The sequence below is a fragment of the Planococcus citri genome, chromosome 4 (genome assembly GCF_950023065.1).
Source record: "Planococcus citri chromosome 4, ihPlaCitr1.1, whole genome shotgun sequence".
Taxonomy (NCBI): Eukaryota; Metazoa; Arthropoda; class Insecta; order Hemiptera; family Pseudococcidae; genus Planococcus; species Planococcus citri.
Window position 1 is genome coordinate 46715618 of NC_088680.1, and position 27496 is coordinate 46743113.

Consider the following 27496-nt stretch of genomic DNA (forward strand, 5'->3'; position numbering starts at 1 on the left):
ACTTCACTTTAGAATATTTTTCCACCTTTAGAAATGATATTTCTCCAATATTCTGGAAAAATTAATGCTTAATATTTGAGAAAAACAAAAAACACGAACTTACTCCAAAAAAATAAGAAATTAGTAAATTTTCAATCGTGTAGTGAAATTTTAGTGGTCTTGAATTTTAATTGCAATGAGGTTGAGGCTCAATCTCAAATATCATCTTTTGGAACTAAGTCATTTTTCCTAAAACAGGTTAGGTAGTGATGGGAGCGAAAAAACCTCAATTTTTTCAAAATCCCGTCTGGCCCATATCCTTCCTTCAAGAACATGAAACAAATAAGCTAAACAATTTTCTGGGCGATTTGACTCAGAATTGAGGTTTTTGTTGAATTTGGTCAAAGTCCACCCTACATTTTTCTCATAATCCACAGCTATTTTGAACCTATTTTAATCCTTTTTTTTTGGTTAAAAAAAAGACACTTATTATACCAGCTGGAAAGTGGCTTAACAAGGAAATTATCCTAACTGCGCAAAAAAATTTGAACTTGACAAAAGGGAATCGATAGAGGATTCCAAAATACGTTTCGGGTCAAAATTTCAGGCGCTGAAGTTGATTTTTCAATTTTTGGTGAATTTTTGAAAAATTCAAATTTAGGCCAAAAATGAAGGGAAAAAATCAAAATGTTACCAAATTGACGTAGAAGGCTGAAATTTGGTTTGTAAACTATTTTCGACGTGCTAAGTTGATTGGCGATAGTTTTGAACCGTTCTGGAGCCTCCAGCGGATTTTCGGGTTTCTAACTTTCGAAAATATGCTGTAAGTGGAGTGAAAATGAAATTCAGCACTCATAAACTAGAATTCATCCTCACAGACTGAAATTTCCTTCCTTTTGCCCTCAAATTTGGTCTCGGCTCATTTCTCTTCCCTCCTCTATTTTTTGAAAATCATATTCATGTACTACAAAAAATCGAATTTTTTCAAAATCTAAATGGATCACATTTTTTTATAATCATTTTTGAAAATTTTTGACTTAATTAGTTGGTTCTTTTCCCCTCTTTTTATGCCGGCTCAAATATGAAATTTTCCATAAATTTTCTCAAAGATTACGTATTTTGAAAAAAAAATGATTTATCGTTTTTTGATCAACCGCTACTATTTCGAAAGATTTTTGCAAATGATAATATGAGGTTGATTTATATCTACTCACTTGTGGAAATCAAAAAATTTCTCAAAATGAGTATCTCAATTTTCTTTAGTTCACATCATTTTTTCTCTCAAGACCCTCAGTTTTTTTTTCAAAAAACGACTTTTTGTGATTAAGAAGTTTGAAGGATTTTTTTCCCGAATTTTAAATTTGAACTCTACTTATCCTGTATAAAAAAAATCACGAATCGATTAAACTCTGAAAATTGGAATCACAGTTCTCCTAAAAATGTTTTAAAGCAAAGGCTAAAAAAATGTGCATCAAAAATTCACACAATTTTTCGATTTTAAAATTTACTTAGTTGGATTTTAAAAGTTTTAAGAAAATTTCTGTAGAAAAACTAAGTATGATTTTTCTAAATCAACTTCATTTGTAACCACTTTTCAACGAAAAGAAGATTTTTACAAAATCCAAATTCAGATTCTAATGATATCTATCTACCAGCTACCTACTTAGAATATTGAAGCAGGTATAGTGGTATACCTATCACAAAATGAACCTGATATAGTTTATTAGAATGGCGAAATCTCGCACATTCGATGAAAATAATAAACATTAAGGTATTTCAAGTCAAATTATTGCTCAATATTGTACCAATAATAAAATTCAAGACTTACGTAAAATCTTCTATTTCAAAGTTCGATTCGTAATGCGAAAATGGAACCGATCTCATTTTACTCACAATAATTCAATTTCCGATCATAATTTGAACTTCATTCGAGCAATGAAATTTACTTTCAGGCGTCAAAGGGTTTACAGTAAAAATTCGTGACAAACGACGTACCAATTAATCTCATCTTACATTATAATAAGCTTATCTAACAACGAAGAACGTACCTATTATTCATCCGTTGTCTGATGCAAAAATATACTATTTAACCCGCTTAATGATATTTTATCAAAATGTTTTCATTAAGAACAGAATAAATCCCTGGAACCTACTTATTCATGATTTTAAGTTTTCTCTTGAGAGAAAAAAAGAGGTATTATTTTTTTTTCTCACCCAGTATCAATTCGCGAGCACTGAGCAGGCAGGTATAGGTACCTACTTCTCGAGTCGATTCAACGACAGTCAACAATAGTCAAATCTTCTACTATGAAAAAATTCACCAAAAAATACTCTCCAGTTTCATTCAATTTAAAAACACAACTCGACGATTGTTTTCTTTAAATTTTCTCCTCCGGCAGCCTAAATGTAGGTATATAAACTCACGTTGCACACATTAATTGATATAAAATTACATCAGTGTCGTCTTTTTTGATACTTCAACGTTCGTAATAATTTCTCACACTGGAACTAGAGCTTCTGTGTATATCTCTTTCTCTTTCTCTCTTTAAGAAAAAGATAAGGAAATCCAAGAAAAATGCCGAAAGAAATACGCATCTCTTGAGATGTGAACGCTGCACAAGCATCGTATCTTCTTCATCGTCGTTCGCGTCATTTGAAAGAAAGCACTTGACATTTGACTAAGACCGAGTCAACTTCGACAATGAACTTTTTCCCCCAAATAAAACTAATCTTCGTCAATTAATTTCATTAAAATGACTATACTACTACTACTACGACGTAACTTTTTCATTTCACAAGTACTCATTATGTTCAGCTCACGAGAAAGGTATACAGAGGAGGAAGAAAAAGATACAAATTTCAATCAAAATGAAAAAAATAAAAATAAAAATAAAAGAACGAAACAGAAACTTAGGTACATGAAACGTTACCAGGGTACGAAATTCAAGTAAGTATATAAAGGGGGAAGGGGGGATGGTGCGAAAATTACGAAATTTTTTTTTCACAATGCCCGTTCGATGGGTACCTTCGGTAATGGCTAAAAAGCTCGCGCGTATAGTCGTACTGTAAGTTCATAATTTATCCAACTTTTTTAAACTACGCGATTATTGTGAACTTTTGTGCAAAAGGCATGGAAAACTTTTTATTGGCGTTGGAGCTCTAATACAACATGGTACAGCCACGTGTTGCCCGCTTGGACCCCTATATACTTTGGCAACGGTTGGAATGCCTCCTCTTTCCTCGCTATCTGCCTTCGATACCTCATATTTTTCGCAGCAACGAGCTGCAGAGCGCAGAGCGAGTGGTTCCCATCTGTAAAATCATTTATTATTGAAATTCGATGTCGGTAGCGAGGTGTTTGGCTCGCTAGCTCGTTAAAAAAAAAGTCAACTGTCAATAGAGAAATTTTTCTTGTAGTATAAAAATAGCTTTAGAAAAAGATAGCGACAAACTTATGTTAGCTATGATCAGCGACGCTTAACAATGGAAAAAAGCTTTTAAGGGAGGTTACATTAAGAAGAAGGTTTGCTTTAGCATTGAATCATTTCAAACATCGTATCCACATTTTCGCTCGTGTAAGTGATTTAATGCAGGTAGATATATCTTAACGTGATTCGACGCCATGTTCAAAACATGCTAGAAAACTTGCTAGGTGTTTTCGTTTTCTCGCCAAGCGGCTGATTAAATTGTATTTTTGTGAGAGGCCTGCAACTTTTAAGCATAAATTTGTAGCTGGTTTGAATATATTGACACGTGAGCGACGACGATGAAAACTTCAAAGATTATGCTGCTGAAGTTCACAATGTAGGAGGAAAGCTGCAGCAGGAAGTGTCATTTTTGCCAAAACTGCCCACCATCGTTAAACAGAGAAAAAAGACTGCGATCCGGAACCGGATACAACGAAGTAGTTCGTAAATACACGTACAACTAAATAAACAACCAACTTGAAAGAAACAATAGTTGAGATTTCTTTTTACAGCGAGATTCTTCTTCCATTTCCGAACAAATAAACAAAATATGTGTTTACTTCAATATATATATCGCCGAATGTTACTTACTTACTTACTTACTGGGTGATAGAAATTATTAGAGAAACTATGATAGCTAGAAAGCTCAAACTTGGGGTGTGGAAAGGTGTGGATAACAGGTTGTCAGGAAAAATCTAAAAACTTTGAAAAGTTAATTAGGAAAGCTTCTAGAGCGAGTTGAAAGTTGAGAACTTATACAGCCGAATCCAGTAAAACGACGTTTTGGAACGTTTAGGGATGTTCAACATGTCATCATGCACTAAAACCGGTTTGGTTGGCGAGTATTCTGTGGCTCTTTCGCGAATACCTGACTGTGGTATCTCACAACAATACAAAAAATCGCCTCTTCCTCTTCACCCTACATTTGATTTAAAGCATTTCATGATACAATGTATATTTTTTTTGCCGTTTCCAAACACTCTACAACACCAGACACATGCATCAATGATATGAATAAGACAATAATTAACAGCCAAGCCTTATTGTACACAATTTCCACGAAAACCAGATCACATAGGCTTACATACATTACATACCTACATACATGTATACATTATGCACCAGTAACTCTGAATTTGCATTTCGAAGGAAGGAAGGGAGGGAGGGGGTGAGTTGGGAAACACAGAAAGGATAGATAGAGATATTAGATACATCAGATTTTAGAATATTTCGTCTGCATTTTAAGAACTTGAAAAAACAATGTTTGAAATCTTATTCATATTGAAATAGATTTTTACTTATCACTCAAGAAAAAAATCATTAAAGGGTGCCCCTGTTGTGATAAGTGAATAATTCGGTGATGAGATATCGTGGGAAATTGTAAAATAGGAAAAAACATGAGAAATTGATTCTCAAAATGAGAAAAAAATGCATGAAATTTTGATATTTCGACCAAAAAAGTGAGAAAGTGAAGAGATTTTGAGATTTGAGTGGCTTTACTCTTAAAAAAATTATAATAATATCGGACCATTTTTTATACCAAAGTTTTAAAATTAGCAGTTGTGATTTTTATTTTTTCCTCACTTTTTTCTTTTTTTGTTTTTTTATTAGTAGGTACTTTTTTCGTAATTTTAATTTCAAAAAAATGGGAAAACCAAGGGAAATAATATCATGAATTTTTGTCGGAAAAAGTGGGGAATTTCCCGCTTCTAAAATCGAAGATAAGGGGGAAAATACAATTTTGATATCCCATCACTGAGTGAATAGGTTTTTTAAAGCCCAAATTTTGAAAATATTCATATGTTCAAGAATATGTTATCAAATTAATAAATCGCAGAGTATCTTTTGGGGAACCAAAAAAAAAAAAAAAAAAAATAGAATTTTAAACTTCTGTGGTGTATAGAAATAGGGAAGGTGAATTCGTAGATTTTTTACAAATTTCATGGACTGTATGCCAGGCAAAAAGCCGAAAAGAAAATAATTTTAATCTGCTATTACTTTAAACCTAAAAGTGGTGCAAACCAAAGTACATAGGTATTTTTTTTCAAATTTTTTGAAGTGGTGGACCTCGGTCAAAAATCCAAAAAACTTATTTCTTGAGGGTTCTTTCATTTGTTTTCGAGCTTCTTAGTTACATTTTTTATGACTGTATGAAAACAAGAGTAAGAGGCTTGAGCAACGTGAAGATCAGGCGAGCAGCCCGAGCGAAGCGAGGGCGCGAGCTGTTGAGTGAAAGGAAGAGGTAAAGCCTGAGCGAAGCGAGGGCCATGCGAGCAGCCCGAGCGAAGCGAGGGCGCGAGCCGGGGGTTGGAGCCGCGAAGCGGCTCAGGGGGCGTAGCCCCCTAGTTTCAAATAACCTTATACTATATGTTTTTCTCCTGCCTTCATTGTTTTTAAATCGAAGTTTTCTTTTGATTTCTCAAACTCGGACTCGGTGCTGCAGTTTTGCAAATGAAAAAAAAATTCGCCTCGTGGCGTAGCTAGATATACATTTACTCCTACTCACATTATATAGTCTCCATTGGCAAACAAATCATGGCGAATAAATCGTATTTTCATAATATTTAATAAACCGACCAATAAGTTGGGTTTTATTTAATCGTTACTTGTGTTTTTTTATGTACTCTGAATAGTTTTTTTTTCTTTCAACGACGACGAGGTCGCCGACCAGGTTTATATTTTTATTTCAACGTCGAACATCGCTGCACATAAAAAAGCTTCCAAGTAATCCTGCATATTGAAAATTTCTCCGACAAAGTTTTTAATTTTAATAACTTATCGATTTTTAAATGAAATTATAATCCAGTTTTAAAAAATTCCTCGCTATTTAGAATATGAGAAAAAAATTTTAATACCGCGATCCCCAAAAATAACGTTGCCTTATGTATTCTCGAGTATAAAGTGTTAGGTACCCATTTTCAATACTAATATTTTGAAAAGCACAATCCTCTCTGTTTTTCGGCTAAGTGTTTTAATTTTTTTAAAAGGATACCGCATGCATAGGTATGAGATGTATTTATACCAAACACAATCCATTATAATGTATATGGTAAAGTATGAGAGAGGAAAACTTCTCCTACTTACATAGGTCTACCTACCTTTACGTAATGAAAGCGAAGATATTCGGGATCGATACATATAAGCAGTATAGGCAGCCAATAGTTTCAGACTTTTTATAAAATTTAGGTACTCTCATTTTAACTCCTATTCGAAGCGTAAGTATACAATGTGAAATACACTATACAAAGGCAATAAGCATACCAACACTCGTTTCAAAACAAACTCAACAGTTTATTAAATTTTTTCATGCCTTTTTCGACGGCTCGAATCGACCATTCGAGAGTAATATGGCCGATGAGTGGTTCTCCGTTGAATGAATAAAACATTGAGATTACATAATTAGAAAATCATATAATCTACGTTATCTACTTCACGATAAAAACTACCTATCGAATTTATTGCTTCGTGATTGAAAGATGCAATAATGGTCGAGGGAAAGAAGCGGGCCTGTTATTATTATTTTTACCCGGTGAGTCAGTATGCAGAAAGAATAAACCTTTTAAGTACCTACTTCATCTTTTCAAAACAAATGTGATATTATTTGGGATCGGATTTTTGACTGATGAAGAGCAAAGGACTCAAATAAAATAATTGCAAATATTTATTCCAAGTGTTCCGCGACAGGTGTCGTAAAAATACCGATTGGAAATGCTGAAAATGGCCACTGAAAATTTTTATCACGACTAAAAACTACTGGATTGGCTGCCTGAGGCATCTCTGAAATTTTTTGAAATGAATTACAGGTAAATATACTACATAGGTAATTCATAAAAAAATTAAAAACTTTCTTGTTCCTCAAAAAAAAAAGAAGAACAAATGGTTTTGAAAATTTTTCGGTATTTAACAACGAGACAAACGTTTTTAGCAATACTTTGAAAAAACGAACATTTTCAGAGAAATTATTTGAAAAAAAAACGTACCTTAGGGTGCAACACCAAAAAAAAAAAAAAAGTAGACGGATTGCGGCCATTGGCAGATAGTAGCTTCATTGAGTTGAAAGCTACACTGATAAATGTTTAGCTTCGAAGCCATCAGAGGTGCTCCTGGAGGAAAGAAATGGCCATGGGCCCTCAAAGAGAGAGCATTTTCGCTCCGGTCACCACCCAACCTGCTTTACCGACTTTCCAAAAATTATTCAATTCGTTCGCGAATAATTCACCAAAAAATTATTCAATTCATTCGCGAATGATTCGCCAAAAATTATTCAATTCGTTCGTGAATGATTCACAAAAAATCAAGGAAATGAATCGATTCGTTCGTGAACGAATCACTTACACAAATCAATTCGTTCGCGAATGATTCACCAAAAATTATTCAATTCGTTCGCGAATGATTCACCAAAAATTATTCAATTCGTTCGTGAATGATTCACCAAAAATTAAGTAAATGAATCGATTCGTTCGTGAACGAGTCACTTACACGAATTAATTCGTTCGCGAATGATTTGCCAAGAAATTCAATTCGTTCGCGAATAATTCACCAATTATTAATCAATTCGTTCTCGAGTGATTCACCTAGAAATTAATCAATTTGCCCGATCACCAATCGGTTGTGAATGATTCGATTCGATACACTTTCCTTGAAAATAGATCAATTCCTATACCATATTTTCACAGAAACCGAATCAATCGTAAATTAATTGATCCTTTAGCGCTTTGCAAATGATTCACCAAGAAATCAATCAATTTATTTAATCAGCAATCGTTCGTAAATGATTCGATTCGATTGTAAACAGATCATTTGCTACATAAATATTGTTTCCAAAAAAGTGATTCAATTTGTTCGTAAAAGATTAATTGTATGTAAATACTCATATTTGAAGAAAAGTCGGTCTTCTCACGTTCAATGCGTGAGTGTTTTTAATCTATGTACAGCTATTTCCGTCAAAATCCAATGCCTTTTTTAGGGTTCTACTGTTCTACTGACACTGAGTGGTTAAAAATTTGTAAATCACTTAGGTATTTTTGATAAATAAGTAGGTACCTAACTACGTGTCTTAACAATTTTTTTCTTCGCGAATATTTCGCATTCATTACCCCAAAATATTGAAAGATATCGTTCCAAGAACTGGAGAAATATTTTGGAACGCAGTGGTGCCAATTTTTCTGTCATTGCAACCAACTCGAAAAAATCAAAAACATCTTGTAAGTTTTTGGCTATTTTTCTCGATTTTTTGAATTTATTGGCAGTAATTACAAAAAAATTGGCACCACTGCGCTCCAAAATATTTCCTCAGTTTCAGGAATGACATCTTTCAATACTTTTGCTAAATTAATGCGAAATATTTATGAGGAAACATTTTTAAAACACATACTTATTTACCAAAAAATACCTAAGTGATTTGCTAATTTTCAATCTCTCATTACATAGAACCCTAATAGCATTAGATCGATCCAAAATTTCCAATACTTTCATTTGAGACTGGACCATTTTTCCCAAAACAGGTTGGGTAGCGAAAGGAGCGAAAAAACCAAGATTTCTTTGAATGATCTCTCTTTTGAGGGCCCATTTCTCCCCTCCAGAGACATCTCTAGAACTAGAATTCTTTCTGAGTAACTTTCGAAATCTGCTGACTTTTGAGGGGGGGGGGGTAACCATCCATGTACATGTATCTGTTTATTTACAATTTTGAATCACGAAATTTGTTGAAAAAAATTGGCAAAACTCAACAAATTACTCTTTCAAAATTAGGTCGACTTGGGTACAGATGAAATGTTGCCGAAAATGCCAAACAAAAATTACGGGGCCAAAATTGTATCATTTTCGTATTTTGTGCAAAACTCTTATAGGGTGAGGGTGAAAAAATTCAAAAAAAAAACGTTTTTTTTACTTTCAAGTGGATATATATGCTATCAATTGACACAAAAAAAAATTTGGAAAAACTTTTTTTTTTTAATTTTTGATATAAATTTGAAAATTTGAAACTCCAGTAGAAAAGTGAAAGTTCGAGTTGAACATCCAAAATTTTTCCTATAGTTTTTTGAGCCCCCTCCCCCACAACTTTTTATCGAATCGCCCATCAATTTTCCAAGATAAAAAGTCAGTCGAACCACCATAACTTCCGCCTCTCCTCTCTCATTGGCTCTGCTCGTAAATTAGGTTACAGAAGCCTAAACTGTTCCAAGTGTACGTTGGGTTGCCGAGGTTTGAAAACTGAAGTGGCAAAGTTACATGAATCCTGCAAGGTTGCATAATTTTTTAAATATAGGTAGTACATACATTGTAGATAAATTGAATTTGATTTTTAAATGGATCATTAAAGAGGCCATTTTCAGCGTTGGCTCATCTTAAAAATTGAAGAAGCTGTAACTGGTTGAATATTCAATTTGTTCCGACACCATGAATTTTTAACATAACAGAGAAAGTACCTATCCCAACTAGCACAAAAAAATTTGAATTATAGACGAAAGAGAATCAATAAAATACTCCAGCACACACCACCAACCAAAATTTCATGGGCTAAAATTCATTTTCCGATTTTTGGCGACTTTTTGAAAATTCTTTGGGCCAAAAATGGCAAAAAACTCAAAATTCCACCAAATTGGCCGAGAAAGCCGAAATTTGGTTTACATCCTATTTTCAACCTCCCAAGTCGATTCCTGATGGTTTTGAACCGTTCTATGGAACCTTCGCCGGATTTTTGGATTCTCATGTTTTTTCTGTAACTGCAAGAGTATAAAAGGTGAAAATGAAATGCAGCACCTATGAAATATGAGTTGCCACCTTTGGAACTCATTCGATTAATTTAGGCACATACTTTCAAATATTCTGTGCCAGTTTAGATCTCAAATTCTCTCTAGCAATTATTGTTGAAAAAAATTAAAAAATCATCGTTCGCGAACGCGTTAACGAAAAAATCTGAAATTTGATTGGTATTTTTTTTTCGATCTCCCAAGTCTATTTTTGATAGCTTTGGACCGTTCTGGAGCCTCAAGTTAATTTCCAGATTTTCTAGTTTTAAAAAAAAGGCTTTAGACTTGGTCTTCACTCAATTTTATCAGAATTCTCTCCATTTTTTTTTTCTTCAAAAATCCACCCCAATACTGAGCATGAATTTCAAAACCTCGAAGTTCATCTCAATTTAAAACCAAACGATTCAATCAAAAGCACGAATCCTCGCACCTATCTCACCTCACATAACAAAACCAGTCAACTTCCAATTCACTTGTCCAAGTCGTGTAAATACCTACTCATCTCGAAAATCATTTTGATAAATTTTCCTGTAAAAAAAACCCTTACCAAAAAAGAATAGGCAGGCGGTAATGAAATCTGGTAAAAAATGGTTTTCACTTATCAGGCCATAATACGTACAGGAGATGGTTTTCGACCAAAAAAAAAAACAACCCTTCTTCTCATTATGAGAAATAGTAGGGGAGTGAAAGGGATATCCACTCGGTTGAGCTTATAGTTTCCTATAGCTACATCGCATATAGGTTTACACGTAGCAAGGTAAGTAAAACTTGGGTTAGAGAAATAGATATGATTTAGCATTGATTGATTAATTGATAGCTCTCTATTAAATAAAGTTAAAACATTTACGATGTGCATTTGTGTTGTATCTACATTTACTTGACGTATAAAACTGTACGCTATATAGCGATGCCGGTCGCCGGACTATAATATGGTAGGTATATAGGAACGCCGCCGCCGCCGCGGTGCTAGCAGCACCAGCCGACGGTTTACCTGTATTTGTGGTCGTATAAAAGCGCTTAAGTATATAATTAATCATTGAATGCTTCGCTTCAGCAGTTTCGCTCAATGAACGAACGATTTATAAAATCAACGCCATACAATGGCGAACTCGCCTTCAACTTTAAAAATAGTTTGATGTTACCGACACAGAAACGTGCGGCTGCGATGGCGATGACGATGGTCGTGGCGGCGTAGCATGTTATCTCATCTCTGCCATATCCGCTTGGAAACTTGGAAAATTTAACGCGATGGAATTTATACCTTGGTTAAGCCTAATTTTACCTATACTTTTATTCATCGGGCTATAGTATCGTACGATACGATACGATATCTCGTACGTTAAAATATGCGGGCATGTTTCGCATCGTTGCGAAAATAGCCGATGGTGGCTAATTTCGTTTATAGCTTAAGAGATGGGGAAAAAAAACCATGTCGGTGTAATAAAAAAGCCTCGCGAATTTTTTCACCCCTCGAAAGAAAAAAAAATTCATGTTCGTAATACATAAAGCTAAAGAGCCTATTATAATAAGAACCTACTTATACAAGTGGTTTAAGTTTTACCAAGTAAAAATTTCCAACAGTTGAAACTTTCTTTTTTATTTATATTATTTTTTTTTCTTCTCGCTTCTTACCAGCATAAAAAACTCATAATAAAATACCTGTTCGTATAAAGTTTTTGCCAAATAGCTGATAACAAATTAAAAACTTGGTTATGCAGTGTATCGATTAATTAAGGAAGTTTTATAATACTCAATTTTCAAAAATATTTTCAAATTTCTTCTTCACCCCTTTGACTACATGGCAAGACGAGACGTAAAATATAGATGTGAAATCGAAAATACCACCTAAGCTTGGAAAAGAAGCAGAAAAACTTGCGTTATAGTTGTAGATGGCTGAGTCAACTTGCATGCAAGCAATTTTGAAGCCATTCAACTTTCATTTCGCGCGCCAATGTGGAAAGTTTTTTTTTGCTTTTACTCAAAATGACTTTTTGCATTGAGAGAAAATTAATAATAAACTTTGCTTGGTTGGCATTTTTAAAATCATCTCTAAACAATCTACAAAAACCTAAATAAACTTCGTCGCGGATTACATCGCTTCCTCCACCACTCTTTCCCTAGTCTTCGTTCTTTATAGATGTCGAATATAGTTTGAATCATGTAATATGCTTCGTTAGAGATCAGCAAACTTCTTCGCAAGTGAATAAAAAGCGCATCGTGTAAAGTAAAAAAAAAAAAGGAATAAAGTGGTGAAGCTGCGAGACGATGATTTAATGCACATTTTGTAGGTAGCCAGATCCACCTAGCGAGTACCTACGTAAACGTATAAACGAGTCTCGTGTGAAAAAATACACAAAGCTTAAGAAATTAGAATAAAATGACCTCGATGACTAACGATGCAATAAGGAAATCCGTTTCTAGTTCGAAGTATTTTCAAAAAGTATCACAATTTCTGATTTATATCCTGCAGTTCCTTTCACTTTTGTGCGAATTAAAATTAATGTCGTACTCTGCACCTCATCGTCCATCTTTCTCGTTGGGATGAAAAAACCTCTTCATTCAGTATTTATATTCTCGTCGCCACCATCGTCGTTAATTGTAAAACTGAGAAAATTTCAAAACGCTCCACAACTCACACAATTTTTATTCGCATTGTAAAAAACCGCCGACCGAATCTTTCGAATTCCGATATAGAATTTACAATTGGACTTGATATATTTTTTCATTTGTTTAATCGATTCGAACGTGGCGCGGTGCGGCGCGGCGGTGGGCTCTGTAAGGGTTTTATGCGTTACAAACAAACAAACGAACGAACCAACGAGTGAAAAAAAAGAAAAAAAAATAAAAGCTCGAAATTCCGGTATCCAATCTTGGCCTACTCTAGTATAGCAAGCTCGCCGTAAATGGATTTTAATCTGGTAAGATTCACTTGTAGAATATTTTGCACGACAATGACAGATTAATGGGGGTAAATGTCTCACCGTATGACTTGTTGATCTGGCTGGTGTATTTTCCAACTACGCTTTTTCGTTTCGTGAATCAACGTAGAAAAATGCCGCAGTGACCATAATTCAAGCCATGAAATTTATCAACGAGAGATCTACTCGTGGTGAAATAACCAACGCGACGTAATAACCACACGATGAGTTTTACCTCGAAAGGAAAAACTTTAAAATTATAAATATTTTATAACGGTTTGCATTCGGGGTGGAAATTGAAATTTTAATAAGCAGAAGAAAAGCTGAACTCCCTACTCGAATACTTTTCCGCCATTTAATTGGTCATCGCAACATTAACCTATTTCATTCACTGAAATTCGGATTTCTTTGCTTTCATTTCACTACTCTCGAACGTTACCATTGAACATAAAAAATGATTACCTAGGTAGACATATCGTATTTGAAGATTGTTATTTATCGATCATAAAAACCAATCTTCAAGTTGAAATCTGTGCGTTTCAAAACATTTGAAACAGATTTTATACTCGTATCTACGTACTTACAAGATACCTATTTCAATTCAAAAATATCATTGGTGGTTATTTCTGATTCTCTTTTTTTCTTTTTTTTTTTGAAGGAGAGACATTTTTCTGATTTTACTTGAAAAATAAAAATTGCCTGATTGAATAACGAAATACGAGTAGCCTATGTATGAGACATTTTGCTGTTTTACATATCAACAAAAATATGCTCTTCAAAAAACACCTTCAAGGTGACCATTTCTGCACCATCTGGAAAAATTTTGAAATTATAGAGAACTCAAAAATTGTACTGGAAATTTAATAATGGCCCTAAAGAGAGAAGCCCCGCGAGGGCACAGGTTATTGTTTGCTAGAGCTAGTCTCCAGGTAGTAGCTCGGGTGATCAAGAGGAGCCAGCCAGTACCTGAGGACAGATGAGAAGGTGAATACAACACCAGGGGTATTCTGCGCATCCAGGGCGTGCGGGGTGGTAACATGTTGCTGTTTGATGGACTTGGAATTGATAAACATGGCCAAAGCAGAATTCTCTAGTTGGTGGAATGACGAGGAGGAGTGGCAAGCCGAAGGCCCAAACCTCTACATAAAAATGGATTATGAACAAGTATGCATAGGGAAGCACAAGAGCTTCAGTGTGAGAAGGCGAATACCAGCACCTAAAAACTGGCAAATTTGGCTAAGGGAGTAGTTGAACCCCAACAGAAAATCATGGTGGAAGGCAATGGGGAATCATCACCATTACACCTCTCTAGAGTTATATGGACATCAATTTAGCAATGGCCCTTAGTCTCTGTCAGGCGGATTCTCATCTGCTATAGCAGCCGGATAGGGTGGGAAGAATATGCGGAGTCAATACAACACAGAACAACAGCAACATCATAACCTGGAATGTGAGAACTTTGAATAAAATTGGAAACAGGTTAATGTAATTACCGAATCCAGGAGATTATAAATCGACGTATTAGGAATAAGCAAGACCTGATGGACTGGAAATTGTAGAAACCAGGCAGATAAAGATTATGAAACGATTTACTTATGCTGGGAAAGACACATGAACTAGGTGTGGGTATATTAATACATACCAGAATCAGCAATAAAATCAGTGCCATAATTCCAAAATCAGAGAGGATAATATTTGTGAGATTGGAGGAAAACCAATTGTGATAATATTCAAGTTTAAAGAAATTAAATCACGGATTGGAATGGCAAAAAGTGCTTTCAATAACGTCGCCAAAGTGCTGAGAAATTGAAGGATGAGTCTAGGTCTGAAAAAGAGAATTATGAGATCCTATGTATAGACCATTCTGAAGTATTCCTGTGAAACATGGACCATGAGTGCAGAATGTGAGAAGAAAGTATCTGCTTTTGAGATGTGGTGCTATTGAAGGCTACTTCGGATCTCATGGAAGGACTTCATTACCAACAAGAAACTTGTGGGAGTTGTGGGACTGAAATGATCCTAAAACCAGAACCGATTAAATCCCGATTCAAATCCAATCCTGAACCCAATCCTGAAACTGATGCTGAAACTGAAATCGTTATTTTTCTTGATCCCAAAACCAAAAAAAATTTTTGAGTGCAAATATTTGAAGGGCGGGTTTCCAAAAGGGAATAAGTCAATTTTTTTGAAAATCGGGTTTTTCACATCATTTTGTTCTATAGGTTGGATCTCACCTATTTAAGGACTAACCTACCCAAAATACTTATTTATCCAGCTTTTCTGTAAGTTGCGGATTGCAATCTTTTTTCCAAAATGCAATACGTCATGATTACTTCGTTTCCGTTACTTTTATAGCCAAAGTACACCTCAGCTGTGAACATTGTTTTTTTAATAGATAGTATGTACTATAATATGTACTTAATTTTGTTTTTATTCTATTGCCAAAATGCAGATAACAATAATTTTTTAAATGATAATGCTGTAGATAAATACTTAATTTTTGTCAATTTCATCGTTGAAATGTAGGTAAAAAATTTTTGTCAATCAATTTTTTTTTGGTAATTTTGTTGCTGAAATAATGGTAAGATTTTTTGTTTTAATCGAAAATCTTTTTTTTTTCGAACGATAGTACCTACTGTAATGCTCAATTTTTGTCAATTTTATCGCCAAAATGGAGGTAAAACATTTTTTTTCAATCGAAACGTTTTTTTGGTAATTTTATTGCCGAAATAGTGGAAAGATTTTTTTAAAATCCAAAATCTTTTTTTTCAATAGATAGTATTTTAATGCACAATTTTTGTTAAAAATACAGGTGAAATTTTTTGTAATTGATTTTTTTGGTCATATACTTTTGTATTGTGAATTAGAGTCGACTTACATCGATTTGCAACATTGGTTTATCATATAAATGAAAACATGAAAAATCATTTTTCTAAAAGGCAGTGTTTTGTCAGTTTAAAACATAGACTATATTCTAACCCTCAAAAAAGTGATTCTGTAAATCAAATCGGGGGAGTGAAATGTTTTGCGCGGAAAGTAGGCTTACGGACGAGCTCTTACTAAAAACCCAATGTCCCCAGCGCTGGACCCGCTTTTTTCGAGATTGGGGCCCAAATGGGGCCGATTTTGGGTCCGTAAATCATTTGAGGGGAGTGTGGGGACATTGCATTTTTGGATAGTGTTGGTATCGTAGATGAAAAATATGCAATGTCCCCAACCCCCCACCCGCTTAATTTAGGCTCACCCCCCCCCTTTCAAAATTTTGACTTTCCAATAAAAATTCATTAAAATACGAGAAATCAACATTTTTGGATGAAATTTTGTATACTAACTTAATGAAGGCATGAAGAAATCATATCCGCTGAGTTTTGGTTTTTGCAAGCCCCAGTTGCGGCTGCAGGAGCACCCCCACCCCCAATTTTGAAGTTGGGGCAAATCGTCGATGTTGGTGTCGTTTTCATATGAAACGACCATGCTGATGACGAATATCAAGTCAGATTTGAGACTACACCTCTCAGTATTTGGAATGAGAAGATAATACATGTGAAAATGCAATGAAAAACTGAAGAAATTGTTAGTAAGAATTTCAACGGTACCTACATTCTGCTCGAACAAGCTGTTGAAAGCGATTTTATGATAGATCCTCATTCTAGACGCTATTACAAAGAAATTCAGCTCCTGTGACCTTTTATCATCTTCCCCCTTTTCCGAGGGCCCATCCAAAATATTACAAACTCGCGTATTGTCTTCTCTATGGCCCCCACAAAAAAATCCAATAATTTTATTAGAGTGCTACCTACATGAGCACTTTTTTGTTTTATCATAATTCAACTCGTCTGAAATGGAATTACCAAGTAGATTTAGTCATTCTCCCGAATCCGAACTCCCGAACGAACATTTTCCAGATGGGATATTTCCTGAATTCTTTGTTTACTGAAATCCCAAAAATTTCTCTTTTAAAAAATTAGTGTCGACACTTTTTTATCTTCTGTTCAAAAAACTAGTTAATTTTCGAAATGAGATCTTTACACTCTTTGGAGGAACAAGAATTCGCAACTTTTTCAAAATACTTAAGTACAAAAAAATCTGTGAAAATGTAGTGACATATCGATTGTTACTAATTCGAAGGTAAGTAGGTATGTACTAACAAGCTCGAAAATTTACTCATTTTTCCGATCTGGTCCTTATGACCTCTCCCTCCTCCTCCACTAGAACGTAGATTTTCCCAAATATCTTCAAATCCTCAAAAAATTGAAAAAATGACACGTGGGAACGTCGTTTGTTTGGTTTCTGAGGATTTTGAGTTTGAATATTCACTAATTTTTTTTCAAGTTGCAAGCTCTCTCCCCTCAATGCCCACCCACCTCACACATTTTGAAAAATGTGCAAGAAATTGGGAAATGAAAAAAAATGTCCAAAAGCTCACAAAAGCTCACTAAGATGAAAATGAAAATAATTTTAGTTCTTATAGTGGTGTAAAAATTCTCAAGACTAAAGTCGAAACAATTTTTTTCTCGTTGAATTCTCAATCTTTAACCAAAAAATAGTTGCGGATCTCCCCCTTTGGACCGAATTTCGCTATCTTATTTTGCTCTCAAAGAATTCGCAAAAGAATCTTGAAAAGTGAGCATCAAAAAAATGCAAAAAACCAATGTTTTTCAAGCTACTTCTGTTCGTAGAAGAGAAACGCGAGTACCAATCGTTTCGATCTAACCGCCATTCGACTCCTGATAAAATTTACTTATAAATCATCTCTTGAAAAAAAAAACAAAAATCCATTGTGAAAATGTCCGGACTCTGGAGGTTTATTAATTTCTTATTTTTCTCAAAATCACTCATACAGCCAAAATCGCATTCAAGGCGATACTGGCAGAAGTAGCTTGAAAAATGTTGATTATTTTTGTATTTTGTTGATCTCACTTTTAAGATTATTTTGCGAGTTTCTCGGGAGCAAAATGAGATAGCGAAATTCAATCAAAAAGGGGAGTTCCGCAACTAAATTTCAATTATTTTGATGCCCCATTTATTGAATTTTGATTAAAGATTGAGATATCAGCGAGAAAAAACGTGTTTTTCGGCTTTAGTCCAACAATTTTCACCCCACTGTAGTTTCCACATATCCCGGACGAACCGTATGTTCTAGCAAAAATCAGATGACAGTAATGTGAAAGAGAATTCGATTCCCCACAATTACGTTGATATGGAATTGAAATTAAATGTCGTAAGAAAATTTCACACAGTCAAAATTGTAGAGAATGTAATTCTCTTTCAGATTACTGTCATCAGATTACTGTCATCAGATTTTCGCTAAGATGCACAATTCGTTTGGTATTTATGCCGAAAACTACAAAACTAAAAAATTTCCCGTTTTTATTTCAGTGTGCTTTTGTAATTTTTTTTTGGTTCGAAAACATCGAAAATTTCTTGAAAGATGGGGCTTTCATCCACTATAATTTTTTGAAAAAATGTTTTCACAGTGTTCTTGTATCGAGGTTTTGAAAAACAGTGTAATGGTGAGATTTTGCCGATTTATGAAACATACGTTATGTCTTGTTCACTGATCTGTTTTTTTTTCTTTGTTTTATGTTATCATTTTTTCGAATTTTGTATTCATTTGTATTGTTTCCATTCGTTGCTTTTTTGTTACCATTCAGCACTGTTCTTATTACAAATTCTACAAAATATTCCGTCATTTGTTCATTTTTGTTCAGTTTTTCATTGCATTGTCACATGTATTATCTTCTCATTCCAAATACTGAGAGGTGTAGTCTCAAATCTGACTTGATATTCGTCATCAGCATGGTCGTTTCATATGAAAACGACATCAACATCGACGATTTGCCCCAACTTCAAAATTGGGGGTGGGGGTGCTCCTGCAGCCCCAACTGGGGCTTGCAAAAACCAAAACTCAGCGGATATGCTTTCTTCATGCCTTCATTAAGTTAGTATACAAAATTTCATCCAAAAATGTTGATTTCTCGTATTTTAATGAATTTTTATTGGAAAGTCAAAATTTTGAAAGGGGGGGGGGGTGAGCCTAAATTAAGCCGGTGGGGGGTTGGGGACATTGCATATTTTTCATCTACGATACCAACACTATCCAAAAATGCAATGTCCCCACACTCCCCTCAAATGATTTACGGACCCAAAATCGGCCCCATTTGGGCCCCAATCTCGAAAAAAGCGGGTCCAGCGCTGGGGACATTGGGTTTTTAGTAAGAGCTCGTCCGTAAGCCTACTTTCCGCGCAAAACATTTCACTCCCCCGATTTGATTTACAGAATCACTTTTTTGAGGGTTATAGAATATAGTCTAACAGTACCGTATGTTTAAAACGTTTAAAACAGTGTTTTAAATGCCGAGAAAAAAACAGACAGAGTTTAAAACAAAATTCTGTTTAAAATGGTTTTTTTCGTTTCAAACAAGTTTTTTTTAACTCCAATTTCCTAAAAAAAAACACGTTTTTTTTTTCAATTTCTGGTTAAAAAAGTAATAAAATTGAAGGAAATGAACTTTTAGATTTTCATTCTTCTTCCTATACTTTTTTTAACGGCAAATTTTGTGTTTTTATTTCAATTTTTAAATATTTATTGAACTTTACAGCTATTTTATGACATCACATCTTGAAAGTTGATGACTGGATAACGTATATTTGAAAAAATGAATCCAGAACAAATGAATTTGTGTTAAAAACGTGTTTAAAACACGTTTAAAACACATGAGAATCTAGTGGTTTAAAACCCTGTTTTAAACAAAAAAAAACGTTTGTTTTGTCTTAAAAAAAAAAGAAAACAGTTTTTTTTTCAACCCTGCCACGAAACCAACACGTATGTGTTGAGGTAGATCCAATACAACATGTAGCCTGCAGGATAGGCGGCCTACTCCAAGAGCATCACACCTTAGAATGGGCACACTAAAAACGTCATTTATCTCGAAATCATATTTTTTGACTTATTGCTACTTGGAAAACCGCCCTTCATTTGGATTTAGTGTATCAGTATCTCCCAAGATTTTACTTTGAGAAATGTGAGCAAATGAATAAAAACGCTGAGGTATCGAATCCAAAAAATACTTAGGTATATTATTTATTTTATATAACTTATTCTAAATTCATTTCTCTTTGAAATGGATCCAAGTCTCAACATCGTAGAAAAAATATTGCCTTATTTTTTTTCAAGTTCAAGGCGTATTTTTTGTGTCGTTTTCCTTTTATTATTATTTTGAAAGCCTATCGTAAAACTTTCAAAAAACAAAACAAAATAGTTAAATCTTATTAAATTTAATTTTCGAAATAATTTCGAATTCATTAAAAATATTTGCTACGTCAAAAATCAAAATTAAAATAAACAAACAAGTTGAAAAAATACTCAGTCTTGACAAAGGTATACTACGCGTTTCACTTGAAAACTACGCTGAATTATAATTAAGTAAAAACGATAGATTGAGAAAACGCGATGGTGAAAAAAAAAAGAATAACGACTAAAGACAAATTGAAAAGCTCTACCATTAAAGCTGAAGTGAAATGTATACTTATTTTATCTTATTTCCGTGTTAAAAATCGAGTTTATTTTTTCTCCAAATGAGACATTGTTTTTTTTTTTTTTTACGAGAAGTCGAGAAGTTTATTATTTTTTAAAATACCTACGTTATCTCGTAGGATTTGACATGGTTGAGACTTTTACGCGGCTATTATTCGCAAACGAGGGGAAAAGGTCACTTTATTTAATTACGTAGAAAAGATTACAATTAATGGAAATGAGCGAAATTAAACCGTTCGTTGTATTTCAGGTATCTGTTCTGTATAGTGTATCTAGGTACCTACTACTAAACTGGTATGTGAAAAATCAATTTCATCATTGTTTAGCATTTCATGAAACTTTAATCGCATGGAAATAAAAAGATTCGACGTTAAAGGTGCGATATTGCGCTATTTAAATACCGCTCACCTACCTATCGCGACTTCCTACATAAATATTCCAGATTGTATTAGTTTCCGTGGTTTTATAAACGATATGCACTTACACTTACTCGTATTTAAACTGGTATGGTATATTCGCTCAAAAATAAACTCGACGAGATGCGGCGCGTGTACTTGTTGAAAATGACGTTAATACGCATCGTTGAGCTACTTCAATAACGAATCGCTGATGTGGTGAATGGTAACAACACACTTGTAATGTGCGGAGTACTTGAACTGTGTATCAAGCCACATGCTTCGATTTATTGCCACTGTTTGGTTTTTACTATGGTATTTAAATCAGTTTTGCGATATTTTTGCTTTGTTATAGAGCAGAATCATCTATACATATATTGTACCTACACCTACATAGTTGATGGATTTTTAGCTCATACTAACTGGAAACGGTTAAAGGTTGTGTTGGTTTACAATTTATTCATTCGATGTTTGTTTTATTTTATTCAGATCGTCAACAACACTGTTAATACAGATTTGAAAAAAAATCTAAAGGAAGTTGAAAAGGGAGTGAACGTGGAAGATAATTGGCAAAATTGGGAGGCTTTTCTAAATTTTTCTCGACATATTTTTCATTGCTCCCGTCTCTTTGGATTGTTTTAGAATGTCTGTAATCATGTCTGATGGGTTAATCACTGTTCAACACTTCCTGTTCAGTGACGCAGCAACATCTTCGTAGAAGTGAAACCACACGAGTATTAATAGCTGTCTTTTCGTTGGCTACTTCCTCATCTTTGTACCTACATGTACACTTTTCTTTCGTTTTATTTAGTCAATTAGAAACATACAAATATTCACTTTCAGAGCAATACTAAAAAAATTATATTTATCAAAAAAAAACAAATCTTGAAGCAAACTAGTTCAGCAAAAACCTTCTTTTTGAGTTGAAAGTTACCCGCAAAAATTTTTAGCCCCAAGGTGCTCCTGGAGGGGAAATATAAAGCTTTAAAAAGGGAGAATTTCCGAAAAAATCATGTTTTTTGCTCCTATTTCTACCCAGCTTGTTCGGGCGAAAATGGCCCTATCCCAAATGAAAGTACTAATATTCGAGATTTTGTGTCAATCTACATATATTTTAGCATCTGAAACCAATAACTCCCAAAATCCGAATTTCACGATTATGAGCCATTATATGGAGCTTCCGGTGCAATTTTCGATTTCTCCAGAGTTACTACATATAAAATTTCTCCAGAAAGAGTGGGAATCAATTTGAGTAGCTGAAAATCAAGTTGTGACTTATTGTGGCTCCACTTAACGAATTTATCCACATTACGCCCAATTTACAGGTGAACATCTCAAAGGGATTTTTTGACTATCAGGCCGGGCGGTAGCACGGCGAGGGGTTGGGAAAAAGAACGTCGCCTCTACCGCAAACGCCTACTCTTCTGAGACCAACAAACGCGAAAATTTGTATCTTTCAATCTCAAAAACGACTGCACCAATTTTAATGATTAATATGTCATTTTGAAGATCTTGACGAGCTTATCAACATACTAAAATTTGAACGTTGTACGTTTAATACCAAAAGTGCACAAGATCTTCAAACATGTCGTTTTTTCACCGTTTTTTTTCCTCAAATTTCTTCAGCACACTTTTCAGAAAATCTGCTCGGTCAAATTCAACGAAATTTTGCATGGTGGTGTATTTGTACACAATAACGGTCACTACGAAGGGATTTTTGAAAAAATGAATTTTAACTAATTTTTTTACGAATTTGAAATTTTTAAATGCTCATTATTCAGAAAGTATTGTTGCAAGTGAGCTAAAACATACAAAAGGCACTTCTCTATTGTTTTAGTAATCTATATTCCAAATTTCATTCTAAATGATTCTGTTTAAAAGTCTGTAGCTTTGTTCAAGTAACTCAAACCAACGTCAATTTATATCAATCAGAATAGCCGTTAGATTTGAAACGTATCATAAATGTAGCAGCGCATTCGGCGTTGTATGGAGTTGAAACGCGCGCTCGGCAACACAGCCCAAGTGGCGCATGTCTAAAGCGTCGGCTTACTGTTCAAGGAGTCCTGGGTTCGAATCCCACCTGTACCTTTGTTTAAAAATTTTTCAATTTGGATTTTTTTTCAAGTATTTATTTTTTTTATTAAAAAATTGTTATCACTGCGTTTTATATTCTTGAATTTTTCGACCTTGAAAATTGGTTCTGCTTTTTTTTTTAATCCAAAAGAAATACTTTAAAAATAAAAAAAGTCAAAATTTCACCATGATAAGCTAGAAAGCTGAAATTAGCAGGTTTATGAATGTTGAAATTTCCACAAAATGTTACCAAATGAAGTCAGCATTGTTATACCAGACAAACGAAACATTGTAGCAAAAATCTGATGACTGTGATCCGAAAGAGAATTAATTTCTCTAGGTACAGTTTTGTTTGTCTAGTTTCAAAATTGTAAAAAAATGTCCTTGATAATATGCGAAAAACTAAATTTTTTTATTTAAATTTTAAATTTGGAAATTTTCATATTGTGTAAAAAATGGTACCGCGCTAATGGGCCAAACAGACTGAATTATATTCTTTAGTAAATTTTTTCAACTGTATAGTGGTTCTATTTCTCAGTTTCATCTTTATCGTAATTTTTCAAATTTTTCTTCATTTGTTTGGAATTATGCTCATGTTCGCGATGAAATGAAATTTAATTTGATTCGAGTTTGAGATTGCATCATTTTGAAAGAGTAAGGATTTATTAAATTGATTTTAATTTGAATTTCATTTAAGTACATATTTTTGTATCAAACTGCAAAATCCAAATCAGCTTCAACAAGCAGTTTTTTTTATTTTTAAATATTCATCAGTAACTACTTTCAATAAATAGATCCTTTTGGTCTTTAAAACTGATCGTTGCATTTCATCGCGAACACAAACATAGGTAGTCTCAAACAAATTTATCAGAAAAAATTGGTGATATCCCCCCAAAAAAGTACCTCACGGTAAAAAAAAAAGGGGGTTTTGAAAAAGAACACGCTAGGAAGACTTGTCATGTCATCATCCAAAAAAAAAAAACTTACAAAAAATCTTTACAATTAGACAACTAGGTATTGAAAAAAATGATCTGAAAAAAAATGACCCAAAACAAAAAATTACTGATATCTACTTTGCAGGGAGTTGGAGAATGATTGGTTGGTACATACTTACCTAAACTACGTAAGTAGGTACCTATTTCAGATTAGGCTGGCGGCCATATAAGCAACTGAACAGTTTCTATCATTTTACAACATGAATATTGCATCGAATTTTCATTGCAAAATGAACAAAAATTTTCCAACTTCCGCTCACTTTCTAATGATGACTAATCAAATTTGATCATGGATACTTCATGAATGTTGGAAATGGAAATATACCTACTTGTCTGAAGAAATGGGCGGAAGTTGGAAAATTTTTGTTCATTTTGCAATGAAAATTTGATGCAATATTCATGTTGTAAAATGATAGAAACTGTTCAGTTGCTTATATGGCCGCCAGCCTAATCTGAAATAGGTACCTACTTACGTAGTTTAGGTAAGTATGTACCAACCAATCATTCTCCAACTCCCTGCAAAGTAGATATCAGTAATTTTTTGTTTTGGGTCATTTTTTTCAGATCATTTTTTTCAATACCTAGTTGTCTAATTGTAAAGATTTTTTGTAAGTTTTTTTTTTTTGGATAGAGTATTCTAGAAACGGAAAAAATTCAAAAAATCAAAAATTTTCTGTTCGTGAAAAATTTTCAAAATTCCAAACCAGAAATTTCGGATTTATCCAAAATTTCAAAATTTTTTCCAGGAACCGTGGAAATTAATTTGGGCAGCTAAAAATCGAAGTACCTATGACTCATTCTGGACCCACTTAAACAGGGTGTCTACCGGAATTTTCTGGTCAAAAATCACTACCTTTTCTCTACCTTTTTCACTACCTTTCAAAAAAAATCACCGCCTTCCAAAATATTTTTACCCCCCCCCTCCCTCCCTCCCTCCCTCCCACAAAAACAATTCTAATTTTTTTTTTTTGGTTTGAACTTGCATAATTTTTTACATTGGAGTGAGTAAAGTACACGTTTTCATCAATTTGAAATCAATTTGAAATCAATTCAATGATTTTATAACCATTGCTATATTTATTCAAAAAATACAAAATGAGCGAACTCGAAAAATTATGTAACAAATCAACTATTTCGAGAGTAAAATAATTCTTTCAAATATGAAAGATGAAGGATTTATTTTTCATTTTTAGCAGTGATTTTTCAGGGTGTCTAGTCCAACAAAATTTCGAAATAAAAAAGCAGGACTCTAACAGGGCATTTTAAACACGTAGGATTTTTCAAGAGGGGGAAGGGGTGGAGGTGGATGAGGCAAAATTTTACCTTGAAATTTTTCGCTTTTCTAATGTCTTCATTCTCTTTAAACATCCCAAGATTTTTTTTCAAGCAAGCGGATGTCGAGATATGATTTTAACATTTCAATTTTTGATTTTATTTTCACCTTTAAGGTTCTTGTTACTTGAAATTGGGCGATAAAAAACTTTTTTCAAAATAAAAATTTTAAAAAAATTAATGGAAAATTTGAACAACATTTGGCAAAAAATATACCAATTTCGAAAAAGCTATCGAAAATAAATATTTCGAGGGGTATAAAAACGTTGTTTTCTTGGGTAATGAATGAAGAAGTTTATTATTTTTGCTTCAAAATTTTAGAGCTTGAATGATTGTTTAAAAAAAAAATTCAAACTTGAAAAAAAAGCAAACGAGCCCGAGTGAAGCGAGGCCGAGAAAGTTTTCAAAAATTCATGTTTCAAGAAGTGATAAAAAAGTTTTTTTTATGGAGATAAGGAAGTATTTTTCTGATTGAAACTTCAAACATTTCTTGAATTTGAACAATAAGTTTGTTAAATTGAAAAAGAAAAGAAGAGCAAGTAGCGGCAAAATTTTTCAAAAACAGGTACCTAATTCAAGTTTTTCAACGAGCCATTTTTTTACAAAATTTTTCTCCTGTGGAAAATCGGAGTTTCCTTTATTTTCATTTTTCACTACCTTTTAAGCAAAATTGCTGAAAATCACTACTTTTCACTACTTTCACTGCCGAATTTCAAAATCACTACTTTTTCACTACTTTCACTTGGTGCCTAGTAGGCAGAGGCACCCTGTTAAGGGAGCTTATTAAAATCTAATTTAATTTCCAAGCGGACACCTCGAATGTGATTTTTTGGACATATTTCAAAGGATGACTGAAAAGCACCTTCGAAGTATCCTTTAAATACTCTGAGAATAAGCCACGACTCAATTTTTAGCTGGCCAAATTAAATTTTTCATGTGTTCTGGAAAAATTCTAAAAATTCTGGATAAATAAAAAATCACACAGGTGCCTCCAGTTCAGTTCGAAGAGAGTCGATAACTTATTAGTTTCAGTACTAACTTCATGATTTTTGCTGGATAGATTAATGTACATATATTATGTCCGAGTATTTTTTTGAAAAAAAGCATAAATCATCATAAAAATTAGTTAAATATTTTTAGAAATTCTGCAAAAATCAAAAAATCAATTTAGGCACGTGGAATTTTGATTATGAGGGTTTCAGATTACGCTCATTTCAATTCCATTCATAATAATTCTTGAGATTTCTCATTTCAGAAAAACTAACTCAAATTAACTGATGACGGGTTTCCCATAATTTTCTTCGTTTGTTTTTTTAAGTGGTCTACTATTACTTCTTTAGATGGAAATAACTCGTGCATGCCAAGAGCAATTCTAACGTACTGTCCTTCTCATTACATGCTATTTTGAACAAGGATCGCAAATAACTACTTTTTATGCATTCGAACCCACCATGAAACCAAAATGAAAAAAAAAATATCCAAACTTTTTGCAACATGAATTTAAAAATACGTAGATCGTAGATACTTTTATTTCTCGTGAAATTCCGTCTCGCCAAAAGTTTTCAGATCATCAAAATGCAAAATACCAAAATTTTTATAGCTTTTCGTAGCGCAGCGTAACAAAGCGAACGGGTCATTCCTCACCATATTCGTATTCGCTTTACGAAGAAATTATAAATTTTTTGCGACCACTCTTGAAAATATCCATTGGTTACAAAACGTATCTACGTATCTATAGTAAACGAGAAAACGCATAGTAGTATAATATACGATGAAAACTGATCCGTAGAAATATGGTTTCTGCTTTCAAGTATAAATGTTATTAAAATTAATATTACAACATCCGCCCATTTTCATTATATTTTTCCTCGCTACCCTTTTCCATAATCACGATGAACATCAAGTTGAACTTTTTTTTTTCGAATTATCGGAAGCGAGTTTCCCTCATCCGCGTTCCAATGACCAAGATGGGATGTTTTTTTGCTCGCGGCGGAATTCCACTCTGTGATATGTTTTTATTACAATTACAGAACCGAACCAATGTGTAC

The 27496-nt window shown here is 33.8% G+C and overlaps 2 protein-coding genes across 3 annotated transcripts in view; one reads left to right on the forward strand and one right to left on the reverse strand.

The window, feature by feature from the left end:
• The window catches only part of LOC135845463 (alkaline phosphatase, tissue-nonspecific isozyme-like), a 199436-nt gene that overhangs the window by 36637 nt on the left and 135303 nt on the right, over positions 1–27496 (forward strand). The window lies entirely within an intron of this gene.
• Positions 1–27496, reverse strand: part of LOC135845460 (uncharacterized) — a 219824-nt gene that overhangs the window by 4662 nt on the left and 187666 nt on the right. The window lies entirely within an intron of this gene.